Here is a 16,363-nt window from a genome sequence, read left to right as displayed (position 1 = left end):
ATATTATTTAATATCATAAACAAGACTTGAAGAGCAATTAATCTTTAATCTTCACTTATAAATTCATCTTTACTTACGTATCCAACCTGCCACCCACAGTGGCTCCAGTGGCGCAATCGGTTAGCGCGCGGTACTTATATGACAGTACGGCTTGTGAGCAATGCCGAGGTTGTGAGTTCGAGCCTCACCTGGAGCAGTTTTGCTGTTCTCTAACCTGTGCAAATAAGAAGGGCATATTAAATTTGAATCCTCTTTAAGGAAGTATATTGTGACTTACCCCATTCCCAGACCCTGATTGTGAATTCTTGCTCAAGGTTGTCTATGACCTATGTCATTCTTCCAGACCTTTTGATGTTGCTGCCTTAACCAAAGCTTTAACAACATGTGTTTGGCAGTTGCTGAAAACACCTCTTCACAGTATTCAATTACGTAGTCTCAGGCTTAGAATTCAGGTACACATATAAATTTGTGAAAAATAACCCTATCTGATTTGTCAACTCTATGAAATGAGGGTGATCTTAATGAAAAAATTAAGTTTTTAAATTTTGGTGGGAAATGTCTTGTCCTTGAACCTGCTTTCCTTACCTCAGTTCTTCATTCTGCTGGACTTTCTCTGAAATTCTTATTATTTTTAATAGGTCCATGATGTCTGTAGTTACAACTGAGACACAGGTATTGAGACTTTGAAAAGTCTTGCCCCATTACAACCCTTTAGAGTTGAGCTGGAAGCCTGTGTGTGGGCCATTAAGCTTATCCTCCAGATTTTAAATATTGTCTAAGACATCCTGGGAACAGGATTAGAGCTCTCCCACTTTACCAAAGATTTATAATTGCTGTGTGTAAATGTTCTGCACTACCAGTTCTGTTCCAGCTACTGCTACATTTTGAAGTGCTGACATTCTCCCTGGTGTCAACCCTAACTGCCTATCTTGGAAAAGTAGGTTTAAAACCTGACTCAGAGACCAACTTGGACCAAAGCTTGGTAAGAAGTGATAGTGGATAATTTACTTCCCAAGATGTACAATGGTATGTCAGTAGGAGCTATTCATGGTGTTGCTTAATAACCATCAATTGTTTAACGCCACAAATACCCTCTCAACTAACATTCTTTCGTACTATAATTTTGCAGCAGTTTCTTTCAAGAAATGGGATCTATTTCCCGTCCCCTTGTTTGTCAACTGTCTTATGTTTTGCTTTGACCAATAGAATGCTGTGGAAATTATGTGTGTAAATAATGTTATGGGAGTTCCAGGAAGCCTTGCGACTTCCCCTCCTGCCCTTCTGTTACCTTGAGTCTATGGTATAAGGAAACCCCATCTAAACTCCTAAAAAATAAACAACTAGAGTCCCAGTCATCTCAGCCATTCCAGTCATTCCAATTGACAAGCCACACAAGATGAATTAGGATTGTCTTGGACCATCCAATCCAAGTTAAAGACAGTCCTCAACTTGGACCATCTATATTGCCAGATGAATACATTTACATGAGTGACCCCAGACAAAACCAGCAACATATTATTAATCACAACTCAGATTGTTTGCCTGAAGAATTGTAAACACAAAAGACAATTGTTGTTTTAAGTCACTAAATTTGAGTAAGGATTGCTACATGGATATAAAAGATGGATACAAGCATTTACCATAAAGTTCTGAGCATCAAGTAAGAGCTTAAGATAAATTAGCTATTTATTACTTTTGAGGATCATCTCACTATCCCAAGTATTGGGTCCTCTCTGCTCTTGCTATAGCCTTAAGACTCCAGAATCATTTTGATCTCTTACTATTCAAATTTAACAGTGAGGTAAGGTTTCAGGCTTCTTAGGTTCTTGCACCAAGCTCAGAGTTTTTGCTCTGAAAGACCCAGGACTTCCAGATCTCTAGAGTAAGTGGCAGTATGAACGAGCAAGTATGACCCACATTCCACATGCTTGTGAGTGAAATTTATCAGTGATGAATTAAAATGAAGAATGAAGACTGTTGAATAGATAATTTGGTCTATCACATTCTAGGGTGTATGTAGAGTAAAAAAAACAAAAGGGCTCATTGTACGTTAAAACAGTGAAGAGTTTAGAATTTCATTATTTTCTCATATATAATATATGCCATACAGTTTGTCTTTTCATTTATTTTGGCCCAATATATTACAATCTATTAGATTTTACAACTCACTATATTATAATAGATCTATTATAATCCAAAAACTTACCTTTGTATACAATCATATCATTTGAAAATAATGGCAGTTTTGTTTCTTCCTTTCCAATCATTTTATCTTTAATTGTTATTATTTGCAAACTGAAGTTTGTAATCTTGAATAGAAGTGATAAGAGGTGTCATCCCTGATTTGTCACCAGTGCTGTGAAACAGAATGTTTTCAAGATTATATATTTCCCATTTATGATTGATATCTACTATAAAATTTTTGACTATGTCATTTATAGGCTAAATAACTCACCTTCTATGATGCTTATAGTATTGATCATTATTGAATGTTAAATTTTATCAAATACTTTTTCTATCTATATTTAAGGTGATCACAAATTTTTATTCCAATGTGCTGAATTTAAATGATTTATTTTTTAATGATAAACCAATCTTGTTTTCTTAGTGCCTAGGATAAGTTAGACTCTCAAGACAAAAATGATTTATAATTCATTTTAAGCTTAACTTTGTACAGTTCCTTCCTTAACTTTCAGAATAACTTACATCTATGTTGCAGAGTGAGAGTGACCTATGATTTTCCATTCTTGTAATGTTCCAATTGGGTTACGTGCAAAAGTGATACCAGTTAGTTTGGCAGTTTCTATTAAAAAATAATAATAATTAAAAAATACAGACCTATCATATGACCCAGCCATTCAACTCCTAGGTATTTACCCAAGAGAAATGAAAGCATATATCCACACAAATTATACACAAATGTTCACAGCAGTTTTGTTTATTATTAGCCCAAACCTGGATATATTCTAAATGTTCATCAACAGGAAAAACAAATAGAAGTATATCCACAGAACAAAGTACTACCCAGTGATAATAAGAAATGAATTGTGATGCAAGCAAAAACAGTGATGAACCTGAAGATGATGATTATAAGAAAAACAATTTTCTAAAGTTCATACTGTATGGTCCCACTTAGATCAAATTACAAAAACTACAGACACATGATGTTTCTTTCTAAAAGTACAAATAGAAGGACAGAAAGCAGATCAGTATTGTGGGAGGGATTTCAAAAGTACAAAAGGGCATGAAGAAACTTTGGGGGCTGCTGTCTGTGTTCATTGTTTTTATTGTAGTAATGGCTTTATGCATTGTCAATCATATATCATGATTATGTGTAGTTCAGTCTGTGGCAAATATTGCTGGATAAAACCGTTTAAAGTATACATCTGGAATCTCATTATGGCATTCTGCATCCCCCTCCAAACTATGGAAGAGTTTGCATCTCTGATTTATTTCTTCTTTGACGTTTTAAATAAATACTTGGGGTTTGGGGATGTAGCTCAGTGGTGGAGCGCTTGTCTAGCACGGGTGAGGAAGGTATTGTGTCCATTCACAACTAAAAATATTTAAAACAAAAACAAAAACAAAACCTGGTAAGAGAGGAGGCTTGGAATTTTCTCAATATGAAGATATTTGGCAACTAATTAAAATTTTTATAATTTAAGACTATAACTGTTATTCCTTTCTGAATAGGATTTGTACGTCATATGGTTCATCAAAATATGCAAGTATAATTCGCCGGATTCTTTCCATTTTTAGAGTAGCTGCTCCCTCCTCATCCTGATCTTTGCCTGTCTCTCTGCTTCTTACTTTTCAAAACTTTTTAAACCTGGTCCCGGGATCCTGCAGGTAGTCGGACTAACCCCGCCCACTGGGTGGGAGAATGCAGGAGCAGAGAGACCGCAACCTGTCGCCTGCTGCCTCAGCCTGAATCAGAAGCGGGTTTCATAACATTGTGTTTCTCCAGCTCCTCTGAAATGTGGGAAGTTTTCCTCTCGCAAGGGGGCGACATTTAACCTGACTTCAGAAAGACCAAGTTCTCCTGATACACAGTGCGAGCGTGTGTGTGCGCGCAGGTCAAATATGTAACCGAAAGCCTGCTGCGGACCAGAGGGAGGGTGGTCGCTCCGCGGGAACAGAGATCCTTAACATGCATCCCTGACGCTCCCACCTCACTTTCTGAGCCCACCCAAACCGCTAGAAGAGGGTCCTCAAGGATCGGGGTTCACGCTCTGCCCACCCCACCAAACCCACACAAGGGCATGCTCGCCTAGCCGAGTGCTTCTTTCCAAGTTAAGGAAGGAGGGGTCGCTGGCCCCACCTTCTGAATTCGTCAGATTCCAAGAGAGATCTAATGAACCTATAGCTTTATTTCCCACTCGAAAGAGCTGCGGAGAAATAAGGGTCTTTTTCCAAAGTGATCGGAGGATACAGTGAAGAGAGACGGGCAGTGGTGCTTAGGAAATGGAAGGAAAGTGAAAAAAAAAGAGCGACCAACCACGAAGGGATTCGAACCCTCAATCTTCTGATCCGAAGTCAGACGCCTTATCCATTAGGCCACGTGGTCCTGAATGCCCAGGCCCTTGAAAAATTATAACAAAGTGTTGGGATTCTGGGCTTAAATCCAACGCATGGTTTTGTGTAATCTTAGAATGATATAATCTTCATCAGTAATCTTATTTCAAATATTATACAATTGATATACTCAAAAGCTAAGTCATTTCTCCTGTGTCACACAATAGCGGGATAATAATACGAAATGAGAATTCTGATTTTTTCCAAATACTTACTCTTATTACCAAATTTTACACCAAATTTGCATAATGCAACAGTGTCTCTCTCAGTCGATATTAAACCGTAAAGAAATAGGAAAAGAAAATAATTAAACATTCCTCTGCAATCATGGTTACAAACGCTCAGTTCGCAGTCAGAATTGAGACCTTCTGGGAGTACGTGAAAATCACCACAAGTGGGACAAGAAAGACCCTTCCTGCCACCTCCTTAGCTCGGTCAGGCCACCGCGACGACTTCAACTAGAATTAAAGCAAGACCTCTTTGCAGGCCTGTCGCTTCCTACAAGTCGATAAATATAGACCGCATTGAGGATTCTCCAGTGTGACGTTTATTAAAAGCCCAAGGAAAAACCAAAGGATTATAAAGTGCTTTCACCTTGTGCCACCACCTGGTGCGGTGGTGCGTGCTTTGGCAGGGAGGAGTTTTCCCCAGTCTTATTTTCCCCAACCAACCTCTACGCCCTAGATTCGGACCTCCCACTCGTCGTGTGGGCGCGGGGAAGCTCGCGGGTGGGAGAGGCGCGGGCGGGGCCGACCGGCGGAGGCCCGCCTGCTGCGCAGCCTCTGCGGACGCTCGGGGCCGCGGGGTGAGAGCCGTAGGTCTGGAATCCCAGGCATGTGGAGTAGCCTTCCCGTTACTGGGAACGCTAGAGCGCCGGGTTTGAGTCTACGAAACTGGCTTCCTCGCCACTTCTTGGCTCTCCCAAAGGCTGTTGTGCAGAGTTTCCTTATTTTAGAAATGCAGGAAAAACATTATTTTCTGAAAAAGCTCTGATAATCGAAGCCTGCACCCTGAAGAGGCTGCACTGTTTTTCTGAGGCCCCCCCAGAAAATCACCTTCTGGGTTCTCTGACCCCTGATCAAAGCGTCACAGTCAGCCAGCCCAGAGGATCCAAACTTACTCTGCGCCCTAAAAGACTTTTCTTTTTTCTCTCTTTAGAGAGAGGGAGAGAGATAGAAGAATGAACAGTATATCCAGAAGATGGATCAATATGTGTAATGGTGTAAAGAATTTTCCCCAATTAATTAGGAAATTCAAATGAAACAGCAACTTATGCAGAAATATCAATTACAACATTTAAGAAAAAAAAAATGACAAAAACGAATAGTCCTAAAACTGTTACATAAACTGAGTAGTCAGAAGTTTTCTAGCAGAGAAAACTCCAAACTCAGATACTTTAAACTGAGAAGTTCTTCAAAACAATCCAGAGAGTATGATTTCATTTAGACACAAACTCTTCCAAATTAGGATGGGAAGACTTTCCATCTCAATTTATAAACCTGACTTCATCCTAATACAAATATCAGACAAAGATAGTGTGAGAAAGGAAAGTCATAGAACCCGAACATCAATGCAGTATCCTTTAAAACAAAAACAAAACTGAACACCTAACTGAATCCAACAATGATTATAAATCAAACCTGTTTATACCAAAAATGAGGTGTCAGTTAAACATTAGGAAAAACAATTGCTATGATCCAGCACATCAAAAAATTATGTTCACTACAGTAGAGTCAGAAAAAGCATCTGATAAATTTCTGTCCATTAATGATATACGTGTTAATCTAGAAATAGAAGGAAATGTCTTTGGATTTTAAAAATACAAACATAATTGACAGAAAGCATAATACTTACAGGTAAAAAACTTAAAACACTCTGTTTAGAATTGGGAACACATGGAGTATACCAGGAATATATATCTATTTCCTATGAGACAAAAGGCAAAAAATTTAGATATAATGACTAGAAAGAAAAAAAAAAACAATTATCTTTTCTCTCTTTTTAACAGATTATATTTTGTGTACCAACATTAACTAGAAAATCTAAACATGTTATTATAATTAGTAAAAAAGTCTTAACATTTTCCTGAAGGCTATAAAATTTCACAAGAGCAATTACATACAATTTAGAAAAACCTATAAGTCACAGAACAGGAAATATTAACATGATACTATTTCAATAACAAGAAAACATCACAAAATAAATATGGCATGGTTTTATTTATAGAAACTACAAACTAAGTATACTAAAAAACCCATTATTTATGAATACATATATAATTAGTAAAGTTAATACATTAGAGGTAAGAGAGTTATCTCAGGATGAGAGAGGTGTAAAATGGGGTAGAGCAAATGGGATTTCTAACAAACAGGAATTAAAGTGTACAAATACAAGTATATAGAGATCACTGAATTTATAAAGATAATATATCTATAACCTGCCAACTAGATCTTTCATTTTAAATTTATTACCCCTCTTTCCAGCAAATGGGATCCCAGAACTAAGTTTTGTCACTTAGGCTGCCTGTACCAAGAAATAGAACATTGTTAATACCCCCAGAAGTCATCCTCATGCCCCACTCCTACTCACTTTTTCCATAAAAATAATCTCTTTTTTCTTTGCTTCTGACGTCATCTGCTCATTTTGCACATTTTTATTCTTTGTACAAATAGGATTATACAATACACACAGTTAGCCCTCCATATATTCAGGTTCTGTGTCCACTGATTTAACCAAGCATGGATGAAAAATATTTGGGAAAAAAATGACACATGTATTAAACATGTACAGACATTTTATCTTGTTATTATTCCATAAACAATTCAGTGTAACAAATATCTACATGGTATTTACATTGTATTATGTATGATACACAATCTAGAGATGTTTCAAAATTTTCAGGAGAGCTGGGAATGATGGCTCAGCAACTTAGAAAGACCTTGTCTCCAAAAAACTTTTTTAAAGAAGTTGCATCTTGCTTTTTGAGATGACTCACATTCTCCCTTGAATTCTTTGTTTTACCACCAAAGCTTCTCACTCTTCTTGAGATGGACCACATTCTCCCTTGAATGTGTCTCTGCTTTTCTGACTAAATCTCTGTATCTCTATAAAAAAAAAAAAAAAAAAAAAAAAAGACTGGGGATGTAACTTGGTGATAGTGCACCCCAAGTGCAGTCTACAGTATTACATAATAAATTTAAGAGAAGTGTACAGGGGGATGTGCATAGGCTATAAACAAATATTATGCCATTTTATATGAAGGATTTGATCAGTCACATATTTGATATCCATGGGAAGTCCTGGAACCAATCCTCCACAAATTCTGATGAACAATTATACTCTATTATACCTTTAGAAAAAACAATATGTGAGATTCATCTGGTTTTGCACAATTATTTTTCCTCACTGATATGTATATTGCATGAATGTACTGCAGTTTATTTACCCATTCTATTGATCATAGACTGGGTTATTTTCAGTTTGGTGAGATTATGAATAGGGCGTCTAGGAACAATCCTGTACATTTTGTGTGTGTACATGTGCAGAGATTTTGATTGAGTATTAAAGTAAAGAGGCTGAAACTACTTTTTTTGTTTTGATGCTGGGAATCAAACCCAGGATCTTACACATGCTAAGCAATGAAACAATTTTTTGATATTTGACTGTTGACAGCTTTCAAGATCCATCACTCCTTCCTACCCTTTCACTTCACTTTTAAGCCAGTCCAGAAGAAAATGCATTGAACATATAGATTGCTTTGGGCAGTCTGAACATTTTAATAACATTAATTCTTCCAGTTTATGAACTTGGAATATCTTTCCATTTTTGTGTCTTCATCAATTATATTCATCAATGTATGTAGTTTTCAGTGTATAGATCTTTAACCTCTCTGGTTAAAAATTTAAAAATATTTTTATAAGTGAGATTGTTTTCTTGATTTCTTTTTTGGATAGTTTGCTGTTAGTATAAAAATGCAACTGATTTTTGTTCATTATTTTATATCCTGCAACTTAGGTGAATTCATTTATTAGTGCTAACAGTTTTTTTGGTGAGATCTGTACAGCTTTCTATATAGAAGATCATGTTGTCAGCAAACAGCAACAATTTAATTTCTCCTTTTCTAATTTGGATGTCCTTTATTTCTTTTACTTGCCTGATTAGATTGCTCTGGCAATAACTTCCAGTACTATGTTGAATGCTTAGACTAAGAGTGGGCATCTGTGTTAGTCAGTTTTTCATCACTGTGACAAAATACCTGAGAAAAAAATTTTAAGAAGGAAAGAGTTATTTTGGCTCACAGTTTCAGAGGTTTCAGTCCAATGTCAGCTAGCTCCCTTGCTAACTCTTTTATCCCAGGGTCAAATCTCTTTTAATGATTGTACACAATCATTTTAATGTACTGCTGAGTTCAGTTTTACTGGGATTTTGCATTTCTGTTCATCAGGGACATTGGTATGTATTTTTTTTTATAGAGTCCTCATCTGGTTCTAGAATCTCAGTAATGCTTTCCTTATAAAATGTGTTTGAAAATATTATCTTCAATTGTTTTGGAAGTGTTTGAGAACAGTGGGTATTCACTCTGATTTAAATTCTTGGTAGAATTTATCCATGAAATGACTAGTCCTGGGTTTTTCTATGTTGGAAGATTTTCAACAACTGCCTCAACCTGTTTACTATTTGTACAATCAGATTTCCTATTTCTTGTTTGTAGGAATTTATCCATTTCTTCTAGTTTATTCAGTTCATTGTTTCCTCTTTCACTTTTAGTTTTGAGTCCTCTTTTTTATTTTTTATTGTTTTGGTAAGTCTAGCTAATGATTTGTCAATTTTGTTTATCTTTAAAAAAACACAACTCTTCATTTTATTCTCTTTCTAGTCTCTATTTCATTTATTTCTGCTTGATCTTTATTATTTCTTTCCTTCTGCTAATTTTGGACTTTGTTCTTCTTTTTCTACTTCCTCAAGGTTATTTCTGTGATATCTTTCTTTTTTCTTAATGTAGTCCTTTATCTACAAAACTGTCCCTCTTAGCATTGTTTTTGCTGCATACTGTGGTGTACTTTGTTTCCATTCTCATCTGTCTCAAGCTATTTTTTATTTCCTTTTAGTATCTTCTTTGATCCATTTATTCAGGAGTATTTGCTTGATTTCTGCATATTTGCAAATTTCCCAATCTTCATCGTGCTATTGATGTCTAGTTTCATACCATTGTGACTGGAAATATATTGATATGATTTCTATCATAAAAATATATGTTTTCTGGCCTAACATATATTCTAACCTGGGGAACATTCTGTGTGCACTGATAAAAATGTGACAGATTTTGACTGAAATTTTATTTCATCTGATATAAGTATAGTCATTCCTGATCTCTTTTGGTTACTATTTCTATGGAATATCTCTTTTTATCTCAGTCTATATATACACATAATATATTATTGAATCTGTTTTTCCCTGTATTCATTCAGTTAATTTTTTATTGAAAAGTTAATTCATTGAAGTAATTACTGACAGGTAAGGACTTAATATTGCCATTTTGTTCTTTATTTTTGGTGGCTATTTTGTTTTTTATATTTATATCTTTAATTTTCATGGCAGAGTTAAAAGTGATTTTTGCACGGCCATTGCAGTATTAGAATTTTTGAAATTTGACTATTTACTTACCTTTACAAGTTAATTTTATGCTTTTTTTCTGTTTTCTGTTAATTAGCATCTTTTCATTCAATTTGAAGAAGTCCTTTTTGTTGTTGTTGTTGTTTTTGGATTTTTTGTAAGACGAGCCTAATAGTGATAAACTTTCTCAGCTTTTGTTCATTTAGGAATGTCTGTATATCTCCTTTCTTTCTTTTTTCTTTCTTTAAACACATTTATTTATTTATTTTATGTGGTGCTGAGGATCAAACCCAGTGCCTCACCCATGCTAGGCAAGTGCTCCACCACTGAGCTACAACCCCAGCCCTCTCCTTTGTTTCTAAAGCACAGTTTTTGCATATAAATCCTTCGTTGTTAGTTTTCTTTCCCTTTCGGCATATGGAATATTTTATCCCAATCCTTTCTGGCTTGCAAATTTTCTGCTGAGAAATACACTGCAAGAATAGAGGTTCCCTTCAGTGTGAAGTCTCTTTTCTTGTGCTCCTTTGAAGACTCTGTCTTTTGACAATTTGATAATAACTTATCTGGATCGTCTGTAGGGAACATTCCTCAAGCTTATCTGACAGCAGTCACTGACACCATGGTCTAAGTAAGCCAAACAGTCTGAACAGAGAAACTGAGGTAATGGTAAAGATTTGCCATGGAATGAAGGTCTTTGCCGTTGTGGAGGATGAGTTTGAGCTGAGGGGAGGCCTCGTTCTGTCATGCATCACAGAAAGCTGTGATGTGAGCTCACTCACACTGCCTTGCCTCATGCCATGTGCAGGAGCTTGCCATTCCCCCAGTCCTTTGTCTCAGACTGTTGCTGGGCAGAATTGCTTAGGCATGCTTGGTTTGTTTACACTACCTGGACCCTCGACGTACAGTTCACCTATAGGCTGACTCTGTTATACTTTAACAAGCGTGTTAACCTGATTGGATAATGTGCCTATATATGTCCTGTGCAACCCTAAATAAAATTAGATCTGTGCCTTCAGAGCTCGATCTCCAATGTCTGAGTAAGCGCACTGGGTAAGGCTAGGTAGGGTAGGCATCGGTCGTCCTCACCCTCAGCAAACCTGACTCTGAACATCTACAATCGTCTTCTTTGGCTTGATCTTGTTTAGAATCCATTGAGTTTCACGAATCTGGATTTCCACATATTTCCCAAGATTCTGGTCATGTCTGGCTGTTATTATTTAAAATATGCTTTCTGCCTCCTTTTCCTTCTTTCTTTGACTCCCATAATCTGTTTTTTTATTGATGGTTTCCTATATGTCCCCTAAGTTTTCCTCACTCTTTCTTATTTCTTTTATCTTTTTGTTCCTCTAATTGGTGAATATCAACTGACCTGTCTTTCAGCTTACTGATTTTTTTCTTCTGCATGGTCGGGTCTGCTGTTAAAACTCTCTATTGAAATTTCCAATTCTGTTATTGTATTCTTCCGTTGCAAGATCTATATTTGGTTCTTTTTAATGTTTCTGTTTCTCCAGGAAATTTCTAATTTTGTTCATGCTTTGTCTTAGTGATTTCATTGAGCTTCCTATCTGTGTTCTCTTGCAATTCCTTGAGCTTTTCTCAGATGATTATTTTGAATTCTTTACTAGGAAATTTGTAGATCTCCCTTTTTTATGGTTCAGTTACTGATGTTTTATTAGTTTCCTTTGGTGATGTCATGTTTAATTAATTCATCATGTAGTCTTGCATTGGTATCTGCACATTTGAAGGAAAAAATGCTCCTTCCAGTTCTTATAGACTGGTTTTGGCAGATAAACACTTTTTTCTACTGGGTCCCAAAACAACTCTGTGTGTGTGTGTGTGTGTGTGTGTGTGTGTGTGTATTCTTTTCAAGTGTATATGGAACAATCTTCACAGTGGAACATAAGCCAAGTCATAAAGCAAACCTTAATAAACTCAATAAATTTAAAAGAATAAACATACTTCAATTAATTTTCTCTGATCACAATGGAATGAAATCAGAAGCAACAGGCAGGAGGGAGATGAGAAATGCCCACATATGTTCTGTATAACCAATAGATCAATGAAGAGATCAAAAGGGAAATCAGAAATATTTGAAGATGAATGAAAATGAAGACACAACCTTCTAAAACTTACAGAATACAGCTAGCCAGTGACTAGAAGGAAATTTTTAACAGCAAATGCTTCTGTTAAAAAATAAAAATTTCAAATCACAGATCTAACCTTCTACCTAAATACATTATTAAGAGAATAGCAAACTAAACCTAAAGCAGACAGAAGAAAGGAAATAATAAATATTAAAGAGTTGACATTAATTACATAGAGAATAGAAAAATAATAGAGAACAACAATTAAATCAAAAGCTGGTTCTTTGAAAAGATGAACAGAGTTGATAAACATCTAGCTAGACTGCCTAAGGGAAAAAAAAGGTAAGACCCAACTTACTAGAATCAGAAGTGACAGAAAAGACATTACTTTTATTCTTAGAGGAATAAAAAGAATTAGAAAGGATTATTAGAAGTAACTAGATACCAACAACTAAAGAGGTTGAATTAATAATAATATTATAAAAAAAAAAACTATTCACAAAGAAAAACATAGGCCCAGATGACTTTGCTACTCAATTTTACCAAGTATTTAAGGAAGAATTAATACTAATTCTTCACCACAATTTAAAAAAAAAATAGAATAGAAAGGAATACTTCTCAAATAATTTTATAAGACCAGAATTGCTATGTCATCTTAAAGAAAAGGTAGACACTAAAGCACCACATTCCTAAATGCCCCTTTATGTTCCCCAAAACCTAGCCGAGTTAAGAAAACAATGAAAATGAATCTGGGTCACAATATCCAGATAAATATTATCTTGAAGGGTACTGACTTTCCTTTTGAATATTCTGGAATTGAGGCAAGTTAGTGTCATCTGTAGAGAACTCTGCTTTCTTACATTAGAACAGTTGGTCCTTGGGATGCTGGTTGTACAAGGAGCAAAGTGAATTAACAATGTTACTAATGTTACTATTTCTGTTGCCTAATTTATAAAACATTTCTCCCTGGGGTAACTGGTGAGAATCAGAACACCATGGAGAAGGAAATGCTCATCCAGGTGACCTTGGACAAAGTATCATGAAGGATCGGAGACTCTACTTTCTGGCAAGGCACCAGGGGCACTGCAAGGGGCAGAGGTGCACCTGTCCTTCCTGTCTCCACTGGACTTCCTCTGTAACCATTTCTCAAAAATCCCTACCCCATCTGCAGGTGTCTTCCTTGGTGTTGGCACTCTATTCTACTGCTCCAACACAACTGGGCTATAATGTTACAATTGCCCTGATGTCAAAACCAGCAAAAGATACTAGGGATATAATAGCAGGGAAAAAGGAATGATAAATCCCCTGCCTTCGTGGAACTAATATTCTAGTGGAAGAAACACGATAAACAATTAAAAATGAAATGTATTACCTCAAACAGTGATGCATTTTAAGGAGAAAAGGCAAAAAGAGCAATAAGATATACTTTAAAAGTTTACTTAGGGTGACTAATGGAAAGCCTCATTGATAAGATGGTTTGTGATTTAAAAAAAAAGACTGAAGAAAATAGAGGAAGTCAACCTTAACGAACTCTCAAAAAAAAAAAAAAAAAAAAAAAAAAAGTCTTAGGCAGAGAGAAGAAAAGTGAAGATGCCTTGAAGCAGGAATGGCCCTGAAAAATACAAGAAACCCCGAGGGGACAGTGTAGTTGGAGTGATACCAGATGACATCAGAGGTGAGACACACAATTTACAGGATAGATTGCAACACATGGGAAATTCATATTGTCCTTTCAAAATGGACATCAAATTGAGACTTTATGGTTTGGTTATAGATCACCCTATTCAGTCACATTTCCCACTAGAGGATTCTATTCTCCTTCATTTGAATTTTGCTAGTTACTAGAATAAGAGTACTTGAGTTTTATGAACAGATTTCTGCTCTCCTTATACTTAAATGAAGATTTCTGATCACAAGTCAGAAACTGGATCTTTCCAAAGAAAAATTAAAGAAAGCCCTTGGAACCTCATGGGAAGAACTATCCCAGGAATTTTTTTAAAAAAATATTTCTTAGTTGTTCATGGAAACAATGTTTTTATTTTATTTATTTTTACTGGTGCTGAGAATGGAACCCAGTGTCTCATACATACTAGGTGAGCGCATTACCACTAAGCCACAACCTCAGCCTCCCAGGAATTCTTAACTATTTGTATTCCAGGGGGAAAAAAAAGCAAAACCAAAACACTCAGTTCTATATCTAAGACAAATTTTGTTCAAGAACTAGAATAGAACATTAAGATACAGCTCTACCTCTCCTGTGGAGGCAGGTGCTAATTCTGTAATTGTTACTTATCTTTCGTGTCCATATTTTTTGTTTTACTAAATATATGTATATCCGCAAACAATAGAAAAATTTGTCTTTAAATGTACAGAAATGAAATCATACTGGAGTATGTACTTGAGTTGCTGTTTTTCATTCAACATATTGAGAAATTAAAAGAACCATTATGTTGTTACCATAATGTTATGCTATCATTATTTCAAGGTGAGTTATTTTTATTTAAAAGGGAACTCCCATTATTTAAAAGAAAAGCGACTTCTCTGACCACCATGTACTTTCTCTGCCTCGGCAGCCAGGGAACAGCAGAGGAGGAGGAAAGAGCGGAGATCGCTCCACCTGGAGCCAAGTAGTGGGCTCAGCTACCCGAGTGTTTCCGGAGGTTTCCGAAGGTGCAGTTTGAAACCCCTTCTGCATTGTTACACAGAAAACCTACCCTGTGCTGCCAGACTCAGGAACCCTTCTCCCTTAAGTCTCCAGCTTATCAGTCAATAATTATGTATGACCGGAGCAGAGACTAAAAACCACCACTCAGGAAAGAGACTTCTGCAAACTACGCCTCAGGATCCGCTAATCCCCAAGGCTCAAGACCGCAAAGTGCCTGAAAGACACACATACATTCTGAATAAAAGAACTTTCCTTCATTACAGAGAGAGAAAGTCTTGCCTGGGACCCTGAGGGTAGAAAACATGGAGACACAACCCTAATCGGAGGCAGCATTCATTTATATATTTAACAAACACAGCCGAGAACATTGTACAGGCACAACCGAAGCCCCGCATGGTGTAATGGGCGTCCTCAACCATGCGGATGGGAGCAGGTACACTGCGCTCTTTGGTCAACACAGAAGTGCTATCATTACCTCCCAAACACCGTACTTCTTATACTAACCAATCGTTGGCTCAGGAGTTTATTGAAGCTCTGCTTGAATCACAAAATTTTAGTCCCAGAAAAATCTCAGCATTAGTAATAACCTTTACGTGTTCTTCTGCATGGGACACAGTTTGAAGCAACAATTGAATCCCTGTTCTCAGCAACTGGACTGTCAGAATTCCCCAGCAAGAGATGCTCGGTGGGGCCACGCCCTGGCCACTTGCTGCTCCACCAAAAGGGGTCGAAGCAGGTTAATGTTTGCTCAGGAAGCAACTTCGTAATTACACTTAACTTCCTCCTTCCTTTCTTTCTTTTTATGTTTCGTTCTGTTTTAATGGGAACAAGAGGGAACTCGTTGGAATTCTGCCTTTTCAGGTTAAGAAGGGGCGTGGGGAAGGCGAGATTCTTAAGATCAGTTATCTCCTTTGTTCCTTTTTAAGGCTGAAGTAAGATTCACTAAAAGGGGAGGTACGAAAAGGCCCCACTGGGATTCGAACCCAGGATCTCCTGTTTACAAGACAGGCGCTTTAACCAACTAAGCCATAGAGCCAAGCGACCTGATATGGTTGCAGACTAACATTTATTTAATTTCCAGTGCCCATGGTCTTGATCCTTTAAGAATTTTAAATATTTTTAAAATTATTATGTATCTTATTTCAAATTTGAAATGACTGAGGAAGTCATCTGTTAAGACACTCCACGCATTTCCAATCTCAGTTCTTTTTCTATGACCATCAGGAAGTTTCACCGAGTTTCTCAGTTCTCTCAACATCTCCTTTCCTAGATTTCTGCTCTCATGATCCTCCTCCGACAGAGAGCCCTATAGCTCCTGATACTGACTGAGTCTTTGGGGGAGTTTGGGATTCTGATACAAAACACATGACAACTCGGACGGCCTGCAGGGGAATCCTGCCTTTTCAGTCCTGAACTTTCCAGACGC

The 16,363-nt window shown here is 36.8% G+C and overlaps 3 non-coding genes across 3 annotated transcripts; 1 reads left to right on the top strand and 2 right to left on the bottom strand.

The window, feature by feature from the left end:
• The first annotated feature begins 101 nt into the window (after positions 1-101).
• Trnai-uau (transfer RNA isoleucine (anticodon UAU)) lies at positions 102-196 on the top strand. The gene is made up of 2 exons: positions 102-139; positions 161-196. It is a non-coding gene; the product is annotated as a tRNA-Ile (tRNA).
• A 4,298-nt stretch (positions 197-4,494) lies between these two features.
• Trnar-ucg (transfer RNA arginine (anticodon UCG)) lies at positions 4,495-4,567 on the bottom strand. The gene has a single exon. It is a non-coding gene; the product is annotated as a tRNA-Arg (tRNA).
• Positions 4,568-15,899: 11,332 nt separating this feature from the next.
• Trnat-ugu (transfer RNA threonine (anticodon UGU)) lies at positions 15,900-15,973 on the bottom strand. The gene has a single exon. It is a non-coding gene; the product is annotated as a tRNA-Thr (tRNA).
• Positions 15,974-16,363: the final 390 nt, after the last annotated feature.

This window comes from Sciurus carolinensis, chromosome 7, assembly GCF_902686445.1.
Source record: "Sciurus carolinensis chromosome 7, mSciCar1.2, whole genome shotgun sequence".
NCBI classification, from domain to species: Eukaryota; Metazoa; Chordata; class Mammalia; order Rodentia; family Sciuridae; genus Sciurus; species Sciurus carolinensis.
This window is presented reverse-complemented; position numbering and strand designations above follow the sequence as displayed.